Raw genomic sequence first — 6,747 nt, 5'->3', positions numbered from 1 at the left:
GAAAGTATCTCCCCAATCTATGACACTCTGATGTCCTCATTTTCCTCCTACAACTAGCCCCCAATCTTCAGAGGACCCTCTAAAATTGGCATTTGATGAAGTTCCCCTAAGTCCTTTTAAAACCTCACTGCTCTTCTGGAGAAGGTTTCAGCTGCTGTTTATTTGCAGTGACTCACAACCTGTATCTCACTAACAAGTTCCAAATACAACTTTATTTTTCTTCACACATTTGTGTGTCATTCTTGTGCAGGGGCCATGCCAATTTTCTCTGTATCATTCCAACTTCAGTACATGCACTGCTGAAGTGAGCACCCAAATATAAATTTTTAACTCAACATTACCAATCCGTTCTTGCTTCTGAAAAACCAGCTCTCTTTCCTGTATTCTCTGCCTAACTAAACTTATGGCAAAAGAATCCTTTCAGTGACTCAGGCTGGAGGCAGGTGGAATGCCTGCCTTTCCCTTACTTCCCACATCTAATCAATAGCCTCACCCTGTCGATCCTATCTACCCAGTGATACTGGACTCCTTTGCATTCATTCCCAGGGCTCCTGTTCAATTTCTCCTAAATGGGTTATCGCTTTTTAATCTTGGTCAACTTGATAGGATAAAAAATGGTATCTCTTCATTGTTTTAATTTTAACTTCCTGACTTTCTAGTTATATGTTGTAACCTATCTCATTTCTCCTCTGCCCAGTTTTACTCTAGTTTTTGCTGTGATAGCCAGACTTTAAGCAAGTGTAATCTGACAGCACCTTGACTTGCCTGCTTTGGAGCTTCCCTGGTGTCACGTAAAGAGGTGCCTGGGGGAAACTGCAGGCCACTGATACGTGTACAAAACTGGAATTGCAAGGTATTAATCCCCATGAGAAAAGTTTTAAGCAGTAGGCACAGAAGTGGGTTAAGTATTTTCTTTTTTTAAGACAGGGTGTCACTCTGTTTCCCAGGCTGAAATGCAGTGGGGTGGTCACAGCTCACTGCAGCCTCAAACCCTTATGCTCAAGCAATCCTCCCACCTCAGCCTCCTGTGCATCTGGGACAATAGGCACACACAGCCATGCCCAGCCAACTTGATAAGTGTTTTCACAATCTTCCCTCAACAAACAATATTAAGGTGTCTTTTCACCTATATTGTCTAAAATGGCAGCTACTTGACACGAATAGCCACTGAGCACTTGAAATGTAAATAGTCCAAGTTGACTATGTTATAAATGTAATATAAACACCAGATTCCAAAGGCAATATGAAATGAAAAAGATTTTCTCCTCATCAGAGTACAGCTTTCCTACCTGCCTATTTAGAAATGGCTACTTCTTCCTTAATGGGCCCAATATATGCTTAACAAATCTCAATTGTGTTGACTTACTCTTCAAGTTTGCAAAACTATTTCTGTGTGTGGGGCTTATCAAAAATGTTCTCGGCCGGGCGCAGTTGCTCATGCCTGTAATCCCAGCACTTTGGGAGACCAAGTCACGTGGATCACCTAAGGTCAGGAGTTGAAGGCCAACCTGACCAACATGGTGAAACCCCATCTCTACTAAAAATACAAAAAATTAGCTGGGCGTGGTGGCGAGTGCTGTAATTCCAGCTACTTGGGAGGCTGAGGCAGGAGAATTGCTTAAACCTGGGAGGTGGAGTTTGCTGTGAGCCGAGATCGCGCCATTGCACTCCATCCTGGACAACAAGAGCGAAACTACACCTCAAAAAAAAAGAGACTGTTCTCCCAGCCTCAAAATAGATTATGCATACTTTTTCTGCATTCTCATAGATAGCAACCAATTATATAACTCTTCAGGCCATTATATTAAAATATTAGCTGAAAACAAATGCTTACTTTTCAACAATACACTCTGCAGTCATCCCTTCTTGAGCTGCACAAATGGCTGTCAGTCATCAGCCTTGACCGTATTCACGTTTTTTGCATCTCAGTTTTATTGGGCAGCTAGTAACTAATGTAGGTGCATAAGGCATAGTAAAAGCTGTAGAACATGTTTGTGTTCTAAAGAAGCTACAATCTAGGCAAGACAGTGATGGGCTTAAAGAACTGGGCTAACAGAGTATACCAAGACCTTGGTGAGGGCTTTGTTCAGTTATCTTTTCCTCTGAGAAAAGACCTGTACCTTGTATTTAAACAAACAAACAAACAAACAACAACAACAACAACAACAAAAACCTGCTAACAGGTACATGATTCTTGCCCTCTTGACCCCTTAGTAGGCCTTAGAGGGGGAAAGTGCTCAAGACCAGAAAATAATTCCCTGGGAGAGATGCTTGTGAGTACGCTATTGCTCTTGTAGCTGTCACCCTCCATGCTGAAGAGCTGCAGATGTTTGCTGGCTTGTGTAGATCTCTTGATAATATGTAGTTTATATCTAGAAATGCTCCTTGTTCTAAGGCACCCTGAATTAATCTCTTGAACACAGTGAGAGGATGAGTAGTGAGTAAAGTACTTACCACAGTCCTGCATTCTAAAGCTTTCCTGTACATTCAACCCTAAAACAATTCTGATTACAACTGCCAACACAAACATTTACACATTACTTCTAATTGTACTTCCACCAAGTTTACAAAGCATCTTAAATTCATCTTGTTATATCCTAAAGCTTTTCATGTTTTAGGATGTGAATGCTTATTTATTTTCTTATTCTGAGATCAGGAGAACAGTGTGAGAGAGAGATGGATGCTATTGGGAGAGAAGGGGAATCGACCAATAGAGTAAATTGCTCAGAGGCCAAGGGAACAGGGTCAAGGAACAAGGGTAAGTGTCATAGAACAAGTTGTGGAAGGGCCGGTCACAGTGGCTCACACCTGTAATCCCAGCATTTTGGGAGGCCAAGGCATGGCGATCACTTGAGGTCAGGAATTCGAGACCACCCTGGTCAACATGGTGAAACCCTGTCTCTAGTAAAAACACGAAAATTAGCCAGGCGTGGTGGTGCACATCTGTAATCCCAGCTACTCGGGAGGCTGAGGCAGGAGAACCGCTTGAATCGGGGAGGTAAAGGTTGCAGTGAGCCAAGATCGCACCACTGCACTCCAGCCTGGATGACAGAGCAAGACTCCATCTCAAAAAAAAAGAAAAAAACAAGTTGTGGAAGATGAGGATGTAGATCCCATCCTAGATGCTACAGATGAGTAAGCGTCAATAAGTTTGTAAGCTCACGGGAAGATACGTGAGAAAAATCACACCCAATTTCTCCATTTTTCAGAACAACTACATGGGCTCCTGAGAGTAAGTATGTTAGGTTAATGCTTGAGGAAGATTTAAAATAGTTATTGAGGAGTAGAATGGAGAAAGTCATATATTTACAGGTGGTAAGGAAAGTTCATAAAGTTAGATGAAGATATTGAGTTTGTTATAGTGGGAATACATGGCCAGGCACGGTGGCTCACGCCTGTAATCCCAGCACTTTGGGAGGCCGAGGCGGGCAGATCACCGGGTCAGGAGATCGAGACCATCCTGGCTAACATGGTGAAACCACGTCTCTACTAAAAGTACAAAAAAATTATCTGGGCAAGGTGGCGGGCGCCTGTAGTCCCAGCTACTCGCGAGGCTGAGGCAGGAGAATGGCGTGAACCCGGGAGGCAGAGCTTGCAGCGAGCGGAGATCACGCCACTGCACTCCAACCTGGGAGACAGAGCGAGACTCCGTCTCAAAAAAAAAAAAAAAAAAAAATAGTGCCAATCCATGTGTGTCTTCAGCAGTACTCAGCAGTCCTGTTATAGGAGGTCAGGGGATTGAATAAATAGGATAAGAATACATATCAGCCATCCTTGAATACCAGGAGCTTTATTTGTACAATTGATGCAAAGGATCCACTGAAGTTCTATGACCAGTGAATGACATTATAAGAGCAAAATATTACAATAGGGTATGGAGTGGGGAAAAACTACATTCACCCACACATTAGGTGACAGGGACAAGAATGAGGTCAGAAGCACTGTTAATGCAAGGAAGACAATAGGATCAAGCTCCACGCTAATAAAATGACTTCATGACTCATGCACTTACATGAAGCGCAGGTAATGAAATATTTTGAACTGGGTTAACTTGGATAATTTTATGTTTATATTTTTTTAGAAACAAGGTCTCACTCTGTCACTCAGGTTGGAATGCAGTGGTGCAGTCACAGCTCACTGCAGCCTAGAACTCCTGGGCTCAAGCTATCCTCCCACCTCAGCCTCCCAAGTAGGCTAATTTTTTTTTTCTTTAAAAATATTGCCCAGGCTGGTCTCGAACCCTTGGCCACCTAAAGTGCTGGGGTTGCAGATGTAAGCCACTACACCCTGCCAAGAAATTTTTAAGTAGTAAATAAATAAATAAATATTTGTATATTTGTATTTTTTGTATTTTTGTATTTTGTCATTTTTGTGTTTTTAGTAGAGACGGAGTTTCACCATGTTGGCCAGACTGGTCTCGAACTCCTGATTTCAAGTGATCCACCTGCCTTGGCCTCCCAAAGTGCTGGGATTACAGGTATGAGCCACGGCACCCAGCCTACCCACCGCACCCAGCCTACATAAATATTTAATGGTATCAACCACACCACGTATCTGCAGGGATCACTGGCAAGAGTGTGCTCCTCTCTACGTGGAATACAACAAAGATGACTGGAGAGAGAGGAGAGAAGCCCAACCTTATAATATAGAGATAATTCTCCACAAAAGATGGCTTTGCTTGTTATTAGCTTCTGGTGGGGTCGAATTGTGTCCCTCCAAATTTCATATGTTGAAGTCCTGACTCCCAGTTCCTTAGAATATGACCTTATTTGAAAACAGGGTCATTGTAAATGGAATTGTTAAGATGAGGTCGTACTGGAGTAGGGTGGTCCCCTGATAAAAAACAACAGGTATCCTTATAAAAAAGAAATCTGGACACAGACGTAGACACGGGGAAAAGCCATGTGCAGGTGAAGGCAGAGATCAGGGTGATGCTGCAGAGGCTGAGGAATATGAGAGACGCCAGCAGAGAGGGATGGAACAGGTTACTCCCTCAGAGTTCTTGGAAGGAACCGATCTTCCCACACCTTGATCTCAGACTTCCAGCCTCCACAACTGTGAGACAACAGATTTCTGTCATTTAAGACACCCAGTTGATATTTTATTATGGCAACCCTAGCAAATTAATACAGTTTCCATCTTGAAGAAAAATCCAAGATTTTTACATTGTTGTGGAATAAACAAAACTATACAGCATCTGCTGTCTGGTTTCGTGTTCTCATGTTCTATTTAATTTTGTAAAGTCACAAAATTTTCCCCCAGGGCCGAGGGCATGCAGATGCAATATTGCAGAGGAACATGTAACCCCTTAGTTCCCCTCCTATCCCCAGAGCTCTGCTTTTGGCTCCCTCAGAGCCTAAGAGCCTCTTGTGACACAGGTACTCCTCAGTTACAGCCAGGTGTGTAAGCAACCAGGCAGAGTTAGGCTGGCACCACTATCAATGCCCTCTACCTAAAAAGGTACAACAGGAGCCATGCCTTCCTCTCCTATCCCATTCTGTGCTGTGAGGATTACCCTTCATCATGGTCCAACCTGAGGGCCTCACCCATGTGACGTTCCAAATGTCACAGGGTCATTCTGACCACACTTATAGCTTGTTAAACCATTTACAATCTGTCCTCTTTGTGGTGTGGTAACTGTCAATCAGTGAAAGTTTTTCCAGGCCTTTTATGTAGTCATATGTGATGGTTAATTTTTGTGTCACCTTGACTGGGTCAGAGTCTCCAGACATTTGGTCAAACATTTTTCTCAGTGTCTGTGTGGGTGTTTCTGGCTGAAATAAACATGTGAATCAGGAAACTGAGGGAAGCAGACGGCCCTCACTCATATGGGTGGGTCTTACCCAGTCAATTGAAGACTGGAACTCAACAAAAGGGCTGAGTAAGAGGGAGCCCCTGCTGCCTGACTGCCTTGGCCTGAAACTGATTTTTTCTTTCCTTCAGACTCAAACTGAAACTCAGCTCTTCTTGGGTCTTGAGCCTGCTGGATTTCAGACTGGAACTACACCCTTGCCTGTCCTGGATCTCCAACTTCCTGACTCTAGATCATGGAACTGGTCCGCCTCCATAATCACCGGGACCCTATTCCTTATGTAAAATCTCTTCATATTCTATACAAGGAGATATATATACACACACACACACACATATTCACACACATATATATATAAAAATATCTTTATATTCTATGTAAGGAGATATATATCTATATATAGATAGATATAGATATAAATAGATATAGATTATATATATCTCCTTGTATAGAATATATAGATATAGGTATAGATATAGACAGATATAAATCTTGTTGGTTTGTTTCTCTGCAGAACCCTAATACACTATATATTTAATCTAACCAGTTTGGTGGATTAAAGCAGTGGTCTGCAACCTTTTTGGCACCAGGGACCGGTTTCATGGAAGACAATTTTTCCACGGGCCAGGGATAGGGGGGATGACTTTGGGATGAAACTGTACTATCTCAGATCGTCAGGCATGAGTTAGATTCTCAGAAGCAGCATGCAGCTTAGATCCCTCGCATGTTCACAATAGGGTCCAGGCTCCTATGAGAATCTAATGCTGCCGCTGATCTGACAGGAGGCGGAGCTCAGGGTTAATGCTCCCTCCCGCTCTGCTCACCCCCTGCTGTGTGACCAGTTCCTAACAGGCCATGGACTGGTACTAGTCCACTGCCCAGAGGTTGGGGACCCCTGGATTAAAGTACAGTATGACCAGTAATTGCTTGGGCTT

The 6,747-nt window shown here is 43.1% G+C and overlaps 1 non-coding gene across 1 annotated transcript; it reads right to left on the bottom strand.

Moving 5' to 3' along the window:
* Nucleotides 1-205: 205 nt before the first annotated feature.
* Nucleotides 206-312, bottom strand: LOC123573720 (U6 spliceosomal RNA). The gene has a single exon (XR_006698461.1). It is a non-coding gene; the product is annotated as a U6 spliceosomal RNA (small nuclear RNA).
* Nucleotides 313-6,747: the final 6,435 nt, after the last annotated feature.

Source organism: Macaca fascicularis, chromosome 5, assembly GCF_037993035.2.
Source record: "Macaca fascicularis isolate 582-1 chromosome 5, T2T-MFA8v1.1".
NCBI classification, from domain to species: Eukaryota; Metazoa; Chordata; class Mammalia; order Primates; family Cercopithecidae; genus Macaca; species Macaca fascicularis.
The sequence above is the reverse complement of the archived record's forward strand: the minus strand, read 5'-3'. Positions and strand labels throughout refer to the sequence as shown.